At 48.1% G+C, this 20,368-nt stretch overlaps 2 long non-coding RNA genes across 3 annotated transcripts in view; both read right to left on the reverse strand.

The window, feature by feature from the left end:
- The window catches only part of LOC118176270, a 151,248-nt gene that overhangs the window by 42,241 nt on the left and 88,639 nt on the right, over window positions 1–20,368 (reverse strand). The gene's annotated exons all lie outside the window — the stretch shown is intronic.
- On the reverse strand, window positions 14,100–19,925 carry LOC118176269. Of its 2 annotated transcripts, XR_004755320.1 has the most exons (4): window positions 19,371–19,925; window positions 18,713–18,841; window positions 15,978–16,051; window positions 14,100–14,785 (listed from the first exon to the last, which is right to left on the reverse strand). It is a non-coding gene; the product is annotated as an uncharacterized LOC118176269 (long non-coding RNA). The 2 variants fall into 2 exon arrangements; XR_004755321.1 differs by lacking the exon at window positions 15,978–16,051 and having other exon boundaries at window positions 19,371–19,921.

Below are 20,368 nucleotides of genomic sequence, written 5' to 3' on the forward strand. Positions count from 1 at the left end.
GCCTTTGCAAAACAAATACACGTGGCCGGGTCACCGCTGCTGGGCTGGCTGTGCTGCCGTCTCGCACAAGGAGGAATCAGCCTTGCTCCGTGACACATAAGCGTATCTGTAATAGGGTCTGGTATAAGGTACGGTGAAGACGTGCTAAAAGTACCAATTATGTCTTCTGTTTTCTATCAAAAGATAGAAGTTCTGTCTTTATCTTCTGGCATTCAGTTCTTTGTAGAAATATAAAAAGAATTTCAATTGAATCGGCTTTCTGAATAGCAAATTACAATCTACTGCCCTTAATGGGTAATATCCTCTGCCATCAAGGCTGCCTTTAGGATTTCACGGTCTCCCATAAAGAACAGTTTTACTGGATTATCAATGAAAAGAATAGCTGTAACAAAAGACAGGTTGATAGCATTTTTTTTTTTTTTCCTTCAGGTCTGGCAAGTTTCAGCGAGTCAATCTCTCATATGAAGTTAGGTGCCTTTGCTTAACTCCTAAAGAAACCCTGGCGCTCCACCACCCCCCACTGGCTGTGCCTCTCATCTCCACAGACCTACGGGGTGTTGGGGCTAGGTCAGGGCATGCTCCCCCTCCTTCTGCAGAGCCCCCACTGCTCACCCTGCAAACTGCACGCGGTGACAGAAGACGCAGCTTCCCTCCACGTGCCCCATGCGTGATGCCAGGTGCAGCAAAATAGAGCGAGGACCACTGAGTCAGAAGCCTGCACCACGGACAGATGTTTTAGATGCTTAGCCCAGAGACTGGAGGACATCCATGGTCAACACGCACAGGCCATAAAACATCCCAACGACTCTCTAGCGAAGAGCGGGCACAAGGGGAAAGGGCAAAACACCGTAAAAATGATGCAATGCTGTAGGAAGACTGCAGAGAAGTTCAAGATTTGAGGTCCCTGAGCTGGAAGATAATTTGCTACCTGAAAACATCCAGCTAGTGTGGGATGGCAGAGCACTTGCTCCTGGCAGCGTGGTGTGCAGCAGGCGTTGTGCTTGGGCTCAGCTCACAAGGAAACCCGCGGGGCTCACTTGGGCACGGCAGCCAGAGCTCCAGCTGGGCGAGAGCTGCAGTGTTCCTGGGCGTGGAAAAGTGCTGTTAGCCTTAATGATGGAGTCTGGTTTATAAATATCCAAAACAGAGATAGATTAGATGAACTTTGAAAACTTTCGTATATATATTTTAAGTGCTCCAGCTTACTAAGCTGTTTTTTCTTTTGTAAACTCCCAGGGCCCTAGTAAAGTCAGTCAACACACCATTACAATCATTTAGGGAACAGTAAAGCTTTGAAAAATAGCATTTCCACTGTGGATTTATAGAAACCATTTGAACTACAGTAAGCCTTGAAGATAACTCTGAAAGATACTTTTATTTCTCAATAATTTCTTGAGAATCATTAAAAGAAATGAAAACTCTACACCCTGGACAGACACAGGAAGGGAAAGCACTTTGAGGAGGAGCAAAAAATATTGCCTATACATAAGGAAATACATAAAAAGCTTGCACTGGGGTGCGAGATGGCTGAGGGGCAGCCGGAGCTCGCAGCACGCACTGAGTTGGTGCCATGGGCTCTGTAACAGGGCAGCGCCAACCTCCAGAGCTGAGCGATGCCGGGCAGGGGCAGTGGCCAGGGAGCGACGGGGATGGATCGCAGGGCCCCTCGCATCGCCCCTCTCTCACCCATTAGTCCTTTTGTCTGACTGTTCTAAAACAAAATGCAAAGCAGCAGCTCTTATTGCAGCTGAGTCATGACATTTCGGGCTTAAAACAGCGCTGTGCCCACGCTTCACGATGAATCAAATACTTTTTAATGTCTCCTGACCTACTTCTCAGATCCTTTACGGTATCTGCTTAAGATAAAACTCTTGCTAGGGATTAAAGCATTGATGGCAAGTGTCCAAAGGGCAGGAGAGACCACACTGTCACCACAAACTAAGGAAACTGCTCTTGGCAATTTTAATGTTGTATTTTACTCCTGGAAGAAGAAAAAACCTTCAAAACTTGGAATTATTGTAGGCCCCAACAGGAAGAGCTGGGACATTCCATCAAAGAACAGTGGCCTTTGGAAAAGAAACCAGCCTCTAAACATGCATCTTTCTTTCCAGCAAGTCAAGAAGGTACTGGTAGAAATGAGGATCTATTTTTGCTCTTAAATCACTTGATTTCCTGCAGCGGTGATGCTGTAAATAGGAATTAAGTAGGAAGTTATTTGAAGCTATTAAAAGCTTAAATGCCTGGCTTTCCCACCTATCAGCTGCAGCTCCATTTTGTCCCCAGCACAGGTGTCGCTTTGCTGTCAGGTAGCAAATGCACTCCTCGTATTTTTGAATTGATCTCTGCTGGGCAGCGGTGCCAGCCCAGTCCCAAAGGCAAGAGCTGAACCAGAGGTGCAGGACAGCACACTCTGTACGCTGCTTTAGCAGGCTTCCAGCTGTTACAGGACAGGAAAATGCAATCCAGGTCCAAATCTATGTCTCTCCAGCCACGTCGCACCTCTCCCCTACCCTCACAGCACATCACTGACCCCTGGTCAGGGCAGTCCCGCAGAGCTGCAGCCGACCAACCTGCATCAATCTGTATCTCACTGCATCACAGAGCCAAACGTTCAGGTGTCCCGCGGTGAAGCTTGGTGTCACGCGGAGACCAAGGCCTCGCCTGCCGCTCACACGGACCCGGCGGTGCCGCCTGGGGGGAGCTCGGGACCTGGCCGCAGCCACGGCGAGCCATGCTGACAGCTGCCTGATTCTTCCTCCAGGTTGCTGGTATCACCACAGCGCAGTTCGTGACTGGGGTTAATGACAGTTAAGTGAGTAGTTACAAGTACAATGGTAGTTGATTTTCAGTTAATTTAGCAAATTATGTCAGATGTACAGTCCCAGGCTGTTTAACATTCTCCTTCATTAACCTCAGTTATGACGAATCGCACTGCTGCATGCTGCACTTCAGATAACGTTCATCAATCCACCATGACTTGCACAAACGCCACTTTCTTTGCACTGATGGTGACAGGAAAAATCCAATTGTTTCTGCTGCTTTCCTGTGCAGATTGGGTCAGGGGGGGCAGGCTGCCGCAAACCCTGGCTGGTGCTGGAGACAGGAGCAGGGATTCAGACATGAGCACTTTGCCCTTTGTGTTGGGCCCACGCTTGAACTGACACCTGTGGACAGACACCAGGCTGCTTTGGAAGCCACCCTGCAGATGCACTGAAAAACTGTGGTCCTTGAACTTGAGGGTCTTTGAGAATTTTATGCTGATTCTCCTAAGAACTGGGTGAGTATCCTGGAGCTGTGCTTAAAATCTTGCCTTCTCCTGGATGCTGAATTTCTGTTCCAGCATGGACAGGACCTTCAGTTTGAAGCTCCCATTCTGTCAGTGAAAATCAGATGGGTGCTGTACGACAAATTATTTTTGTACTCCAGAGAAAGTTTCATTATTTTGATTTTCTTACCTTCATGAAATGAAAAAGAATTACTGTAAAAGAGGTCCTCTGGGAGAGGGAAAATGTAGGTTATTTCAAAGGCTCTGTCTGAACAAAACAACTTTTGGCCTGAGCCTGGTTCCTGGAAAATGTGAGAGCAGAAACATCCAATTCAGGAAATACAAAACTGGACAGCTTCTTGAGCGAGCTGTAACCACGTCTGAACACTTCAGCCTCCCTGAAGTGCTTTTTTCTCACAGGCACTACTAGAATACTTTGTGTTGGAAGCACGTTTCCTCAGACATCTAGTGTTACGAGGTTGTTCTCCAATGGAAAAATCATTGGCTGAGTATTCTGACAGGCACCAGCCAAGAATCCCCAGCGCCATGCCCACGTCTGTGCCGCGGATCACAGCGCTCCTGAGCACCGTGCCCCGCTGCGGGGAGTGCTGGCGGGGAAGCCGCAGGGCTGCTGCAGCCACCGGCGGGCGAGGGATGAGGGGACTCCTTGGTGCGCTTCTGGAAGCTCTCCTGGCTGGACAGACCTTGATCTTCAGGAGGACGAATGCAGAACACACAGGCCTCCTGTGGTGCTGAGGCATTTTATTCCCATTTCCTATCAGAATTATAAATCAGACAGGGGCTAATTAAAAATGCAAATAGATGCAGAAGCACAAAGGTCGCTTCCCAGTTTTCATTTGTAGAGTTTTATATTCAGTATGAGGAGTGCACAGGGCTTCCATACAAAGCATTTTCTCACTGTTTTCTCTCACCCTTAGTTAGAACTGGTATTCTTTGCAGTCCAGCCTTTATGGTGCAGCATCATTAATGCTTAATTGTTTTAATGAACTGTTCCGGGCTCCTGTAATTACAGGCGCTTCTGTTTTGTCAGCAGCTCTGCCAGGTGCAAGACAGGAGGTCAGGCAGAACACCTCCATCACTCGGGTTCGCCGCCGCCACGTCCTGCACGCTGCAGCGCTCGCATGTCTGAACCCACCGGGTTTTGAGGGTGCGTGCTGACCCCGTGCCCAGAGCTGGGCAGCCCGCGCTGGCTGAGCACCGGGAGTGCTGAACACGCAGAAAAAGGACCGCAGGATGGCTGCTGCTCTCCAGCAGTAAAACCACACAACAGTGTTGATTAATTTTCTGTGGTGCCAAATAGCACAGATCTGAATTAAAACAAGCGACACCAGCCGCTTTCAGGCTGGGAGCACGCGTAGGGCTGGATCTGGCCCGGGGGTGAGGGCCCCTTCGTGGTGCTGCAGCCCTCTGACCCCACTGCCAGGAGCGTGGCCACGCTCTCGTGGCTTTGGAAAAGCAGCACACGCTCTGAGATGTACCACAGCCTTCCTGCCGCAGTACAGAGAGAGTTAAACGCTAAGTGGGAAGCCAGCCCATCCAGATCATGGCAAATCATCCCTTATTACTTATTTATGAGAGTTAATTTCATGCGCTGGCATTTAACGCACCATATGGAGGAAGAGGCTTCTGGAGCCAAGCTACAGGCAGCTGAAAGCTGCCTTTTTTCTTTCTTTTTTATTATTATTATTTTTTTTAATACTGTTGAACGTGACTGCAGTGAGGTTAATTGTATTGCTGCTTTTACCAAGCAAAATTGCTTCTTGAAAAGCAGTCTAGCTAAAAATCAAAATCCTCACCCCTCTCAAATAGCAGGTTTATGCTGCAGAAGAAATTGGCATGCCCTGGAAAACAGACCCGATTACCTTGATGAAGCAGACTTCACAAACAGGCCAGTTTTGTAGATGCAGCTAAAATATAATTAGATGCTGAGGTGCATATAGCCACATCTAGTGGTTTTAGTAAGCAGCACTTCCTCCTCCTATTTGCTTCTCTGGTAGCAATTCAGAGGGGAATATTCTGAACTGATTTACCATCAAAGCCCACGTGTTCCATTCCAGGGAACTTAGGTACCTGCTGCTTTGTCCTGTGAGACCACAGCCCCAGCAATCTTACTCCCATTAATATCTTCTGTTAAATCTGGAGTGGCTGTCCTTTTTGGAGAACTTTTTGTAAGGGTGTCAAGGCCTAGCATTGCCCAGAAACGCTTGTGTAAACGAAGCCTGAATTTTATGTGTGTCAGTAGGTCCATGTCACTTCAGCCATGGAAGCAGCTATCTCTCTGACACACACACACACATAACAAATATATATTTAGGACTCCTTTTCAAAGGAGGGATTTCTCCAAAGATAAAGCTGAAGTAGATTCACAGCAAGGTTGTGGCACTTCTGGTATCTACCATACAGGGATGACATTTCCAACAATAAAAATGGCAGAACTGCCGAACAATAGCGATAGCAGGAACGCTTCGCTAGGGACAAGAAGTGCTGTCGGGTGTTTCAAGCAGGCGAAACTCTCTGAGGTCTCCTGGCTTTTAAACCTAGATGACAAACCTCAGCAACACACAGCAGAAATCCATGCGCCCTGCCCTCTTGCATCTCACACACAACAAAACCCCTTTATCTCTGCGCAGAACACGAGGCACGTCCCCTGGAGCGGGGTAGAAATCATGGTGCCAACTGCTAGAAGCCTGTGAGGAAGCTCAGCCAACGCTGTTCTCATCAGCAGAGCTGAGGACGCTCGATGAACACCAGTATTCCTGCAAACACACGCACTGTGCGGCGCTCCAGAGAACGAGCACCAGCGCTGCCGGGGTAGGGCCCCATGCCTGAGCCTGCCCGGGGCTCCTCTCCCTGGCCACGCAGCAACCAGGGTGCAGCCGGGCCGCATGCTCACACAGCTGCCCGCCTGCCTCCCCCTTGGCTTCTTTCTCTATCAAATACCAGTTCCTGCTCATTTTTCCTCAGGTCCAATCAAAGCCTCTTTTCTTCAGATTTCCATGGTGAGGTCTGTGAATCCCACCAAATCCATTTGTTTCCTTCACTTATGAGGCACCTTTTGACTATCTGAGAAGCTCTCTGAACACTGTAATACAAAGCTGCTCTCATTACAGTGTTAAATTAAAATTTAGTAGAAGATGCACAAAGCAGAATAAACTTTCAATTAAAATATAAACATTATTACTGAGAAAGAAAACTGGAGGGAGCTGCTAGGCTTCTTTGCATTAAAAATGCCTGAGATTTAATTTCACTGTGACATCTCCTTGGAATTACACTGCTAATTGATCAAATTTTGTCTGTCTGTTATTTAAACTTTCAATAAAACTTAGATTAATGGAAGGTGTAATCCTCCCGGGCAGAACAAATATTCCCATTGTTCATGTCAGGTATGGAATAGCAATGCCCTGTAACAGCTTTTGCATTCAATCTGTGAACACGAAGTTAATCATAGAAGTGCAGTGATTCTTTAATTGCTTGAATGAAATTTTCTGTGTGTCATTTCTCGTCCCCGCTCTTTCCCACCCCCCAGTCTCCACTAAATGCTGGTATAGATCTTTAGAACTAACTAGGGGTAATTTTCAGGAGTGATTTGCTTTCTTCACAATGCGAATAAACACAAAGCTTTCTCCATCTGCGATGTTCCAGAGGGACGGGAGCATCTCCCCACCTGATACTCCTGGCATTGGGTCTTTCCTCCCATAGGAAAAAAAAAATAAAAAAAAATGAAACAACACAAAAACGACAAGTGTCCTGCCTTGTGCAGAATAAAGAAAAATGCTCTCAAGCTGCCCTCGTATACAAAGCCCCCCAGCTTCTGGCCTAGCCTCAGAGATTGCAGCCAGGCTTTGCAGGAACCCCGATTTCAGAGCCCTGCAGTCACACAGCGGTGGCACGCAGCGAGCGCATGGCTCGCACGAGCACCCACAGCAGCCGCAGCCCGTCCTTAGCACAGCTGACCTCCAGCTTCGGAGGATTTGATTGTTTTCCTTCACAACCTGGATGTTAGCACTATATATTTTTGAATACATTTGAGGTAAAACCATTTCCCTTTCTCAAACTGAATTTCAGTGGATTACATAAAGCTCCTCCACAACTCAGGATGTTTTCCAAATCGGCTATTTTAGTTTGCCTTCTCAGTGAGGGCCGTAATCTCTTGCATTTTTAGACATTGTGGTGACTTTCCAAGGGAGAAGTACCGTTTGTAAAGAACATTGATAACATTACCGTGAAAATTATGCAAATTCAATGACCGCGTGATGCACAGCAGCAGCCCTGAAAGCTGTGTTCCCCCTTATGATTTAAAAACCATTTTCCCTGAAAGCACTGTGCTAGCACAGCAAAGCCCTGGCTGCACGCCAGGCAGCGGGGGGTGGTAGCGGTGGCAGGCTCTGTGCGACGGGTGGCACGGCCGGTGCCACCCCTGCCGCAGGATGGTCGACTGGGCTGAGGAGCTGTGTGTAGCCACCGAGCCTGCAAGGGGCTCCGAGCCATCGACTGCAAGGACATTTGGGGGCCTCTGGGCTGGGCAAGCAAGTACAGGTGATGGAGAAGCACCGAACCCGTGATGCTGCGGCAACACCCGGTCCTGCAGCACAACCACGGGGCTCCCAGCCCGCAGAGCTGCACAGGAACCCCCCAACCGAAATGAAATGCTCATTTCTGAGCAAAATAGAGATGTTTTATAGCAGTATTGTTTCTTCCGTTTACGTAGGGATCCACACGATTCAGAAAGCTGCTTTGTATCCAAAATACCTCGGTAGCCTGCTGTATTGGAGTGTGGAAATGGGTGCAGAAATAGCAAACCGTTCTTCACAACCTTGGCTATTCACGTACATGTAAAGCTCAGAAGAAGACCACGCTGTTACATGCACAGGCCATAGCATCTGCAGCTAGCTCCAGTATTTCTAATTTGTTACACACGGAAAATAACCACTTTGGAACAAGTATTCCCCAAACTTGTAGAAGCTAATGTCTAAACCCAAACTATGTGAAGTCTCATGACGAAAATATTACCTTTCCCTGTAGGCTGTCTTGCTTACATCTGCCTGTCACCCCCACCAGAGCAGCGCTCACGTGGAAATTTGCTGCCTGAAACAGCCCCAGGCAGAGCAGCCAAGGCGTAGCCCAGAAGCGAGCCCTCGGGTCAGAGCGTGCGGCCGGAGGGGGGACACGTCCCGGCTCCCGGGGCACTGAGAGCGCGGCCAGCCCACCACCACAGGCTGCACGGGGCTCGCTGCGGGCAACCTGCATCAGCCCTGGACAAAGGGCACGACACGCACCAGAGCGACACAAACTGTTTGCAGATGCTAACGCCAACAAGCAGTGAGGAATCACAGGCTGTTCCTCGCCATCCTTTTTCCACGGGGAGAGCTATGCGTCCACACTAAACTTGGCACTCATGAGGAGGAAATCACACGGTATTTCTTCCTGTCGCATGCCTTTTCAGCAAATTTACTCTTTGACAGACTAAGACCTTTTGTATCATGCAGAATTAAAAAACAAAAGAGGGCAATAATAAGAGGAGGAAGAAGTTAGGAAGCAACTAGTTTGTATTCTTTCAGCAGTACTGTTTGTTGTGCAGTGCTAAATTAACTCCCATTAATTCATTGTGAAAACCGGCCTTGGAGAATAGGATGGAAGTTACAGTTTGTTCTCCTGAATTACTGTTTCATGGTAGCACTTTATTTTAAGAATAATTAATGATAACTCAGTGGAAAAAAAAAGTCTTTTAATACATCTGAAGTGTGTCAATGGTAGATGGCTGCCACTGTACCTGCTGAGAGTCTTATTTAAATCAGTCAAGTATTTTCATTGCTGTGATTCATATTTTCATCTTCCTATGCCTATGCCCTGTTTATTGCAAATAAACAGGAAAAAGGAAAGAGAACATACATTTAAAAAATAACAAATTTATATATTCAAAACAGGAACAAAAGGGCCAAGCGGAGGCATTCCGCTCCTGCTGCCCACGAGGTGGGACGAGGGGGCTGGCAGGCGCAGAGCAGGGCTGGACCAGCTGTGCCAGGGCCCTGGGGAGGCTGCGGCTCTGTGCCAGCAGGAGCCACCCGCACACAGTCACACGCGTCTGCTCGATGCTTCGTGGCCCACCTCTGGGTTGGGAAGGGCTGGCAGGAGCTGCCAGCAGGCCAGAGCGAAGGCCCAGCTGCCCCAGTTCCTCGCCACGCACAAATGTCTTTGAGGCATCTTTCTCCCCAGAATGGCTGGTTCTGCTATTTCTAAATATACTTCTGCTACCACTTAAAACTTAATCATATCCTCAATGACTCATGCAGAAAAGCGCTTAGCTAGATGGCAGACGAATTGAAAATAACAGGGACGCAAACACAGTCAAAGTTGCTCTGGTTTTAAATTCTAGCATTTTCTGAGGCAAATTCCTCCTGTACCGCTAGGAAACATCGCGCAGAATGCACCACTCCCAGAAACACACTTGGGATTTGCCACCACAGCTCACTTTACATGGTTGGTGCTTTGCTACTCACATGAGAAAGCAGCACTCAAAATCACACGAGGGGCAAGCGATGGGAAGAGGGATGTGAGATGCAGCTCGGGGTCCTCACAGGCCCCGGGCCCCTCCGAGGGCGGCAGCACCGTGCCCCAGAGCTTGCTGCCAGACCACCAGCTGCAGCCCCGCTCCTCGGCTCTGATCCGAAGTGTGACACCATGCTTCTTGGGCAGGCTGCGCCGCAGCTCCACAGCAGGGCTTTGCAAAAATCTGCTTAAGTGATATACACAGGTAAGGCACACACTGTCCTCATTCAAGTATGGGAGTGGCTGGAAACGAAGAAGATTCATATCTGCTGCAGGAGGATTTCAGGGATCGATATGTTCCAACATATGCTTTAGTACTTCCTGGGTTCCCATATGTATCTCATGAGAATTCTTCATTTACCATTTTTTTTCCCAGGGTTACGAAGCCAACTGTTTTCCTATGCGCATGTATGTGCTTTGAAGCAGTGAGCCGACTTTTATAAAAAAATATCTTCTGTAGAAGGGGAAATGCGTGAAGCTGTGCTCCTAATCCAAACAGTCCATGATAAGATTATGTTGTGCACAGAGCCTTAGCTGTTCCTGCTGTGCGCTACTGTATTTAAGTGCTAAGCACATGTTTGGGTAGATTATTTTTCCAGGAAGCAGCTAACCACAACCTGTGTGCCAGCACATTTGTAACATTTTCTTCCCACCCTCTCTCTCCTCCTTTTTCCAGAGGATACTATGTTTGATGTCTCTGTAATAAAAGATTATATTAAAACTAGTAGGTGAGTGGGCTGCACAGATTCACAGCTGGAGCGGAGAAAGCTGCTCTGAGTGCTGGTGCAGCCAGACAAGCATGATTTTAGGGGTAAAGAAAACAAGGAAAAGGGCGTGAGCGTGTGCGTGCTGGAACATGGGGGAGATAGAGCCCAGCGCTGGTTGTGTTGGCTGCATGGCTGGCCCAGCATCACAGGTAGACAGACCCACAAGCTGCTCTGCAATTGGGCTTTTGCAGCATGCATACTTAGCAGCTAACATGATTTCTCATCAGGTCAATTAATTAACAGGGAGGGCCCTTAAGGTTGGAAAAGACCAAGGGTTGACCAGCTTGATTTTAATCCAACAGCAGAAGACTTCTGCAAGAAGTAAAAGATGCAGCAGGTGCTGAAACCTTATTCCTAAAAGGTGAAATTCACGGCTCGAAACAAAGCCCACGAAGACCAGCTCAGCTGGAACGCACCCCGAGCAGTGCGGCTCCCGCTCTTCTGCTTGGGCGTTTTTTGTGCAGCTCCCTGGGCTGATTCTGACCACTTGACTGGTCTCAGTGAACCCAGAAACTTGGCTAGCTGGCTTACAGCAGGCAGTGTCAGCCTACACTGCAGCAGCATTCACAGCCCTGGACAGAGGAGTGCAGGAGTTGTAACATCATCGCAGAAAGAGCAAGAAGGGATTTGGGGGAGCCACGTAGTGCCTTCCCCATCCCAAGAAGGGCCCGCTGTTCCCATCACTGCTGGCAGGCATTTGTCTAGCCAGTCCTCAAAGGCTCTCAAGCTTGATCTCCTCTGCAGGTCACCTCTGCCAGCCATTCACCAGCTCCCCTGCAAGGCAGCTTTTGCTAATGCCTAACCTGAATCTTTCTCACCAGTCAGAGATCTTTATTTCTTGTTCCAGACAATACATCAGCGGGGAGCACATTGTTCTCTTCCTCCCTGTAAGAGCACTTTCTATACTTTCAGACTCCTTGGCCTCAGCCCACTCCTCTACAGGCTGAGATTCTTTCAATCGTTCCTTATTGTCACGCTCTCTAGACAGACACAATAGATGACATGGCAGAAATAAGATGACTCAGTAGACAGCTCCAGAGCTGCCTGCCCTGGCATTTTGTATAGAGCTGTGGGTGCTGCTGTTTGGCGTGGCCCTGGAAATCAGGGTGGGCCTGCTGTTGTTGTAAGGTCGTAGGCAGAAGCTGCAGCGCAAGCTGGGGGGTGGAGCAGCACCGGGACGTGCCGCATGGAACAGCCACCCGGCCATGGGGGAGCCAGGGCAAAGCCACAGCACCGGGTGCATGCCCACAGGGCAGCTGAAGGGTGACACAGTGACTGGCACAGCTCACGGGGCCTGCCAGCAGGGACTTGGTTTTTGGCCTTATTGCCTGGAAGACTATTTTAAAATAATTAAAAAGATGGAACCTTTTATGTGGTTTCCGATGCTTTGATCAAGGTTTTTTTAAATTAACCTATCTTGCTTTAAGCTGCTGAGAGAGTTCGTTTCACCCTCACTGAGGACATCACAATGCACCTGATGATACTGTGGCAAGGGGTGGGCTGCAGCAGGATGCCAGGGGGAGCCGCAGGGCTGGGCAGCGTACACCACACCAGCTGGGTAACAGCCAGCACCATCTGGGGAAAGTTAACCCAATAATCCAAATATAAGCACAGTCTCCAGCTAAGGTGTGCTTGGTTTTGTGCTAAACATGAAATAGTTTGCTGTCGTTTCAAATCAGGAATCAAAAAAAAAAAATGAATTATTGGTTTTAATTAAAAAAAATATTTTACATCACATACTCCTTGCTGTCATTTAGACAAAGGATAGTGTCTGACAGCTGTGCAGGTGAGCAGACCAGAGCCCCTTGTGAGGAATTGGGATGAGCAGGGTTTTAAGCAAGAACAGAGAAGGGAGAACTGCTGGGACTGACACCACACTGCCTCTTCCCTGCCCACTGCAGGTGCCCAGGGCTGGAGGCACGGTGCAGTGAGGAAGACAGGCAGAGGCAGAGAGGGTGAGGAAAACCAGGCTGGAGAGCTCCAAGAAATGGCTACAAAGGTTCGCTTTTTCAGTTCATATGCTATCTTCAAGCAATCATACCTCTCCCTCACCATGTCCCTTGGTGGAGGAGACACCTGGAGTCCCTGGTCCTGCTGCCCCAAGTGCTCCTACAGGGAAATGGCCCCATTTGCTCTTGGCCCTGTTTTGAGCTGCAAGAAAACCCAGGAGGGACTGGACTCCTGGCCCACCCCTTTCACACAACGCCCAAGCCACTGCTTAAGCACCAGTGATCCTGAAAATCAAAAAAAGTTGGCAGTCAGAAAGCATCTTGCTCTTTGTTGAGTATGGGGGAAAAATGTTTGAGAAACCCAAACAGATACAGGGGAAGGAAAATTTAAGTCACTTATAACAGGTACTTTCCTTAAAGACCTGAAAACCTGTGGAAGAAGTGAGGATGAAATAAGAAAAAAGATTTATTGAGTCTCAAAGCCTCCAGTTAAAATTAAATGCGGTGAGAAAAGTGGCTTTCCACATTTAATTGTCTTTTCCACAGTAACTATGTGTCAGTCTCCTCTAAAAGCCTATTAATTCTGTAATTTAGTGCTAGCAAGAGCTTGGAGACAGACAAAACCACCACTGGGTTTTTTTCTTAATTCATTGACTAACTGTCATCAGGCATCAGTGTTAGGGGTGCTTTCTCCTTGAAGACTCCAAATACTAAAAATTAAAAACTTTTTATAGTCTATTTAATAAAAAAGTGCTGGCACATCAGTTAATAGAATGGATTCTATGACATTGTATGTTAGGATTTAATTATGGCTAAAAATAACCTGACATGTCAGAAGAGCTACAGAGAAAACACTTTTCCAAGCACAAGGAAGGATTAGCTCAGATGACTTCTGTGGTTAGATGTAATTTATTTGTTCAGCCACAATTTTAGAGTTTATTCTGAAACTAGACAGAGGTGGTAATGAAGTTAGTAACCCAAGGAAGGGCTGGTAGGTCTATAACTTGCTATGCAACCTCAAACGTCAAGTAAACTGCCAAAAAAAATCCACATTACTTCAGAGTCAGCAGCAGCAAAGCAATACTCACATTCTTGTCTTTACAAATTGTTAGTAAAGATACTAAAATAAGCAAGTAATCAAAGTCATCTGCATGAGAAATGGCCTCGCTCCTCCGCGCCTCCCCGCCGGAGCAGGTGGGCAGACCGAGGGTGCAGACGGCGCTGCTGGATGCACGGGGACAGGCTGCAACCAGGGACCTCAAGCCATGAACAGAAAGGATCATTTTTTCAAGTCCAGATGTCACCAGAAGGGCCCTGCAGCTCATTCTGGGAGCGTGGGCAGCCCACCCTGAGCCACCCAGTACCTGCTGGTATCCGAGCCCACTTCTGAGCAGTCAGTGACATGCAGATGGGAGATCTGGGTGATCCTGGGTCACTTGGGTGCCTCAAGTAATACCAGCAAGGAACCTGAAGGGTCAGCATAAACAAGAACTAGCATCATAAATGAATAGCTCCTGTGCTGGAGGGAAAAAGAAAAAAAAAACTACTCCTTTATTTTCTACACAATTCACCCATTACAGTTTTTCTTGCATTATTTCAGGTAAATCAGCATGCAACTTCTCTACAACCCTCCTGCAATTTAAGCAGAAGGCAGTAGGAATGTTTTTCATTATTTTGCCAGCTGTTTCAGTTTCTCAGGCCTGCTGTAAACTAGAGTAGGTTTTATAGCTGGCAAAATGTGAAATTTAAACAGATTGTTTGCCTATTCTAATGTATTTTAATGAAGTGCCTTGTCTTGTTTCTCATGCAAGGCTTCCACATAATTTAAGTTTTCCCCCAGTCATTTGTTGTTTAGTTCCTTTAGAAAGGGGCAGCACTACCAAGGGAAATGCTGCTGCCTGTGCTCCATCTGGTTTCCTGTCCCTGAAGCCCACGGCAGCAGCCCGGGAGCTGATGAAGACGGAACTGCAGGAGGAACACCCCGGCTGCTCCAGGAGAGTGGCAGCAGTGACCACGCTGGGCATGCCTGGGCCACGATGGCCATCTCCTACTGCACAGTACAGCCAAGATCACACTCCGAGTGCAATATACTGACATTGCCTGTGGTAATCCTGTCCAGCATGGATAGGAACTGAGGGAAAGCCATCCCGTCATGATAGGAAGTGAAGCATGAGGCTCCAGGGAGAGCTGCAGGCAAGTCCATGCAGATGTGCAACTTGCAGTGACATTTTCAGGAGCTGCCATTAAATAACAAGGAGGAAAAAAATTGAACTGTGTGTATGAAAGATGAAATTGCATCTCTACGGAGGGCCCAAATAAAACCAAGTCGCCAGATAAAACCACAATATTCTGGAAGAAGATTCCGGTGAAATCCAAGAAGCGTGCATAGCGTATTTTACATTCTGCAATTAGTTTCACTCCACCACACCTGTTAGAAACCTAGGAGATACAGAGGGGTATTTACTGTCTAATTTTATACATCCAACTCAGTTGCCTGAATCAAAGGCCCGTGAACACAGCACCAATGTCACCTGACACACGGCCAAGGCAGAGCCAGGCAGAACTGATCGTTGCGGACAATGCTCTTTTTCTGCCTGGATGTTTCTCACCTTTTCTGCACAGGCGACATGCTGACCTCAGAATGGGAGGATGCTGTGGCTTCCCAGAGTCTGCCCTGGCCGTTACAACGCATGCAGCTGGGGGGTCAGCTGTCCTCTCACGGGGCACACACGGTCCCATTGTACACTGGTGGTATGTATGCCTTGGCTGCACAATCACTTTGTCCTCTAGTCCCACATATGCAAATACACAGACTTCAAAAGTCTTAAAACTGGTCTGGTAATTTGTTCCCCTGTGATTCTACCAAAAGGACAAAAAAAATAAACCCCCCTTAGATTCAAAGTTTCCAAATTCAAGACTGGTATTTTTGCATATACCTTCTTCCCCACTTTAAAACCACCAGCTCATCTTCCTTCTGGAGAAAATAACTGCATTTCAAACCAGATTCAATGACCAACATGACATTGTGAAGGACATACCAGCATTTGTCATCTCTCCAGATGAGTTGTTAGGCATTTATAGAAACATTTTCTCCCTGGCACAGCTTAAACTAAGTACTTATTTAATTTCCTCTAGAGAAATGTGTTGGAAAAAATCAGTAAGATAAATCTGTCATCATAAATAGTAATAAACAACTACTCTGGCATAGTTGCTTATTTAGCAAAGTTATTTGAATATTAATGGTTTTTACAGGTATGCCTCCATGGTAAGAATCCAGGAGGGTGATAACTCAGAACTAGAGGAATCCCGAGTTTCAATCACAAGGTATAATTTGGGTAAGGTTATCCTAGTCAACTGTGTATATAATAATATACATTACAGTATATGCATATAGCGATCGGAGAACTTTTCCCAGTTTGGAGTACTTACACCTCTCTCAGAAGAAACTCTTCATTGCTTATGTCAAGAGATGTGTTGGAAAGAAGAACTCAAAGGACAGGAGACTGAAGGACGTCAGGAGAGTGGTTATGAACTTTAGAGTACTTTTAGCAAGTGCCATGATATTCCCTCCACTCCACAGCTCTCAGGTACCATCTCACCCTTCCTTGCCAACGCACGCTCCTGTTTGAGCTCCGTAGCAGTGCCCAATTCCCAGCCCGCCCTCCACCTTCAGGGCTCGGGAGCAGCCCCAGCGCTCCACCAGGTGCCAGGGCAGGGCTGGGGAGGGGCAGCCGAGGGGACTCGGTGAGAGCCCCGACACCACTGCTCCCCCCAGGAACAGGGCACTGGGGGCCTGTGCTGCCAACACTCCCAGCCCCGAAGCTCCTAGTCTCTGGTATGTAAAGGCAGGTGTAGGAAGGGGTGGTAAAGGTGGACGGTAAAAACCATCAGGAGGGATATAGGAAGGCTCCAGGGACCCAGCTGACAGGCAGCTTTCATGCAGCGCCCTCGGAGAGGAAGAGGTTTACCCAGAGGTGCAGAGGCTGAGACAGCAGCTAGCACAAACACCCAAGCAAACATTATACATTAAACCTGCCAAAGACTGCTTTCTGCTGTGGCCTGACCCAGTTCAGTGTTTATTTTTAGTCTCATTTGGTACATAAACAAAGCCCATGAGATCTCTCCACGTACACACACAGGCATCTCCTGCGTGTATCTGTGCTACTTTGCTTCCCCTGTTTGAAATCCTGGGCTGGGGTGGCAAAGAGGTGAAGTTCCTGCAAGTCTTATGGCACTAAATGGCTGCATAGTTCAGACATCCTTTATTAAGAGGAAGCCTGAGGAACAGGCTTGACACTTTTTGAAGACTAAAGACACATCAGCACAGCACTAAGAGGATTTTGTAGGAAACTAGGTTTCACTGGTGCCATGCTTGTTAAACAGCTGCAGTGAGATGCTGGGAACGCAAAGGGTCAAAGCCTGCACTTGCTACTCAAAAACAACTTGATTTTCACTTCCATCACGATGTTGGATCCCAGGCCCAGGTGGTATCCACACCTTTACATAAGGATGGAGGAATGCTCACTATTTTCACAAAAAAAACCTTCTGTTGGCAAACAAACCGTAGAGGATTTCCATCGCTGTTTCACGGGTCCCATTCTTCCCTGAAGACGGTTACAACTCGAGCTGCCCTCCAGAGCACAAGTGCCACACTAGTCCCCAGACGGGTGCCAGGTGGGGAGGGCGAGGTGTAGTACCTAACGCGCTGCGTGGAACCCCGCGCGGTGCCAGGGCCGCTCCCAGCACGGAGCCGCTCAGTGAACAGAGCCCTGTGCCCTGTCCCCGCCGGGGCAGCAGGGATGTCTCGGGCTTCTTTGATGTTAGCAGCAGGAGACATCACAGCAGCATGGAGATGCTTATTATCCCCTTGGGTTCTTTTATTTGTCATAGATTTCAGCCTGTTGTATAATACACATTTTTCAAGTTAAGCATCAAAACAATGAATACAAACGAGCAAGGAAGTGTTCACTTGCTGAAGGAGGAGAATTACTAAGAGCAACATCATGCAGTATTATAATACATTAATACAAATGGTGTAGTAGTAGGAAATGCATTAGAGACATCTACAAAGACAAATTGCAGCTTAGTTCAAAGGGAAGAGCACTCAGATGTCTGTAAAACACTGCAGGCTGCTATCAGCAACCATCTCCTGAAACAACATTTGGATTTTCAGCTCTTTCCTGGCATACAGAGAAATACTCTCCTACTGCCCCCCTTTCCAGCTGTACTGGCTCGCTGGCTGCACGCAGATGCTCCCAGGCACCGGGAAGAGGGACAGCCACTGTCCCCAGCCAGGGCACAGAGCTGGGGCTGGTCTGCCGTGCTCAGCCACATCACTCCAGTCATCCCCTGGAACAGCTTATTGCATTTATTGGTCTAAGTGAAGATTTAATTACCGCGTATCAAGTATATTATATACATTGCTGTAAGTTGCTCGGTGTGCCTCTGGCACAGATGACTGTGCTAATAGAAATCCAAATCTATTTTAGTTTGATTTGAATCACACACGTGGCAAAAATGCCTGGAATAAAAGTAGGGATACAACCCCAGAACAGCAAAGGCTGGAACACCCAGGCTTTTAGGGTGAAAAAGCTCCTGACAACATTGCTAGGACTAGGAACGCAGATTAACTACACCATAGAAACATTGATGCTTTGGACACCATCACCAGAAGCACTGGAGGTGACTACTGCAAGGATTTCACCTTCACGCATGGGCCGAACCCCACACCTGGACACTCACCCTGCTCAGTAGCCCCCTCCCAAGCTCAATGACACTCACAGGACCCAGGGCCGAGACAGCTCTCGACCACTTCAGTCCTTGCTCCATCTCTGGAGTCAGCCAAGCACAAGAGGAAGTCACAGCGCAGCTGATCGCCCCAGCACCAGCCACCAAGCTCCGCATGGACTGTCAGCAAGCCCTGCGTGAAATGCTTGGGCTGCCAGAACCCGGCCCTGCCAGCCAACCCCTGCAGCAGTACTGGGCTCGGAGCTAGGAGAAAAGCCTGGTTTTGTGGATAGTATATGGCCAGCACTAAGGGTCTGGCTAGAGATTGATTGAACCTTGGGAATTCGGAGTCCCCAAGAAATTCAACCCTCACATGCCCTATCAATAAATTTATGAATAGGCCACAAACTCACAGTAAGAAAATACAGAGCAGTAACCTTGTTAATATTTGTTCTCTTGGAAACCGCACAGGTGCCAAGAAGTCAGGAAGAAAATGGCACTGCTGTGCTCTTGTTCCCTAAACGCTTGTTTTAACAGTGACTCTGAGCAGACCTGGGATTCAAGCCCTCAGGAGAAGGGAACACAGTCATCAGCTTCCTGGCACAACATTATACTGACTTGTAACTCCAAACCCCAAAATAACCACCAAGAACTGGATTTACACTGCTTTACATTTGAGAATACAACTCTAGAAGTAACAAAAAACTGGAGACATTGCTAAGAAAAAAAGGGGAGGTGGAGACAAAAATCTCTTTATGCTAATTTAATGGGTTTTATTCAAATGCTGAAGGCCAGGAAGAAACCAGCAACACACTTAGAACGCTGCTCCTACCTGCAGACCATTTACGAGGATCTTTAATCTTAGCAGAAGCAAAATAATATCTGAGGATCCAGACTGACAGGCAAGTCCAACAGAAAGCATCACTGTGCTCGCAGAAGGCACCCACCTACCGGCAGAGGCAGAAACCTGTAGGAAGCTGCAAAGCATCACCCTCTCCCTGCATCAGTCTCCTTGCTAACTCAAAAGGTCACAAAAACCCAGCACTAGGTTAAAGTCATTAAAAACAGCATCATATCACAAACATATCAACTTACCTCAGAAGTAAAAATCAACATAAAATCAGTGCCTCTTCCAAGATTTCTTCTTTCTAAAACCTGGACAGAGCCTTCCCCGGTTGCTGGCAGCTGGTAGGAGAGCAGAGGGGCAGGACCTGAAGCACTGAAATCTCCACGGCTTTCAGCTGGGGGTATTTGTACCAGGTGCTTTGCATTTTGCACTCTGTCCTTCCTGCTCCCTTCAGTTATATATTGGCGGTCTGCTGACCACTTAATTAGCTTAAATGGAGTTTAAAATTTTAGGTACTTGGCTAACATAGACTGGACTCTTATCCTTTGAGGATGCCATGCTGATTTGCACTCTTCTCTGCTTCTGGCTCGTCATTCCTCACCCTTCATCAGTGTAATTAGTACTGCAAATGAGCTCTGCACCACAGGTGTGCAGGCCTTCCCTCCCTCCCGTGCTTCTGTGTGTCTGAAAGTACGATTTTATCTATTTGCTTTCCATGGCAGGCGTGCATTCCTTTACAGCACTACAACGTCACACCTGAGAGCTAAACCCCTCAGAGCATGCCACCTGTACCGACCAGAAGTGATACGTGCGCTGCCCACTTCGATGTGTGTCGGGAACCGCTCGCCCCACACAGCAAGGAAAAAAAGAGGAACCAAGAGTGACGTTTCCTTCCCAGCACCTCACCGTGCCAGGGTTTCTCTGTGGTGCACCGGGACCTCCACCAAAGCCGCAGGGGATGGGCGTGGGGGTGCCCTCCCCCCCCGGCGCTTAGGACCCCCTGTGGCCGCACTTCCCCACCAGGGACCTGGGGGTGCCTCTGCTTGCAGGGGGAGCCCAGGGCCGATGCAGCCGCCGATGCAGCCAGGGCGCGCGGGGCAGAGTCTGGGGATGTGAGGTCTCAGCAGGCAGCCCGACGGCCACAGCATCAGCTACGGGGCCCTGCAGCTACCCGGCAGCTCACTCACAAGAAACGCATCCTTATTTTACACAGAGGCAGAGAACTGGGGAAAATCTGCCCAGCAAG

This window comes from Oxyura jamaicensis, chromosome 19 (assembly GCF_011077185.1).
Source record: "Oxyura jamaicensis isolate SHBP4307 breed ruddy duck chromosome 19, BPBGC_Ojam_1.0, whole genome shotgun sequence".
NCBI classification, from domain to species: Eukaryota; Metazoa; Chordata; class Aves; order Anseriformes; family Anatidae; genus Oxyura; species Oxyura jamaicensis.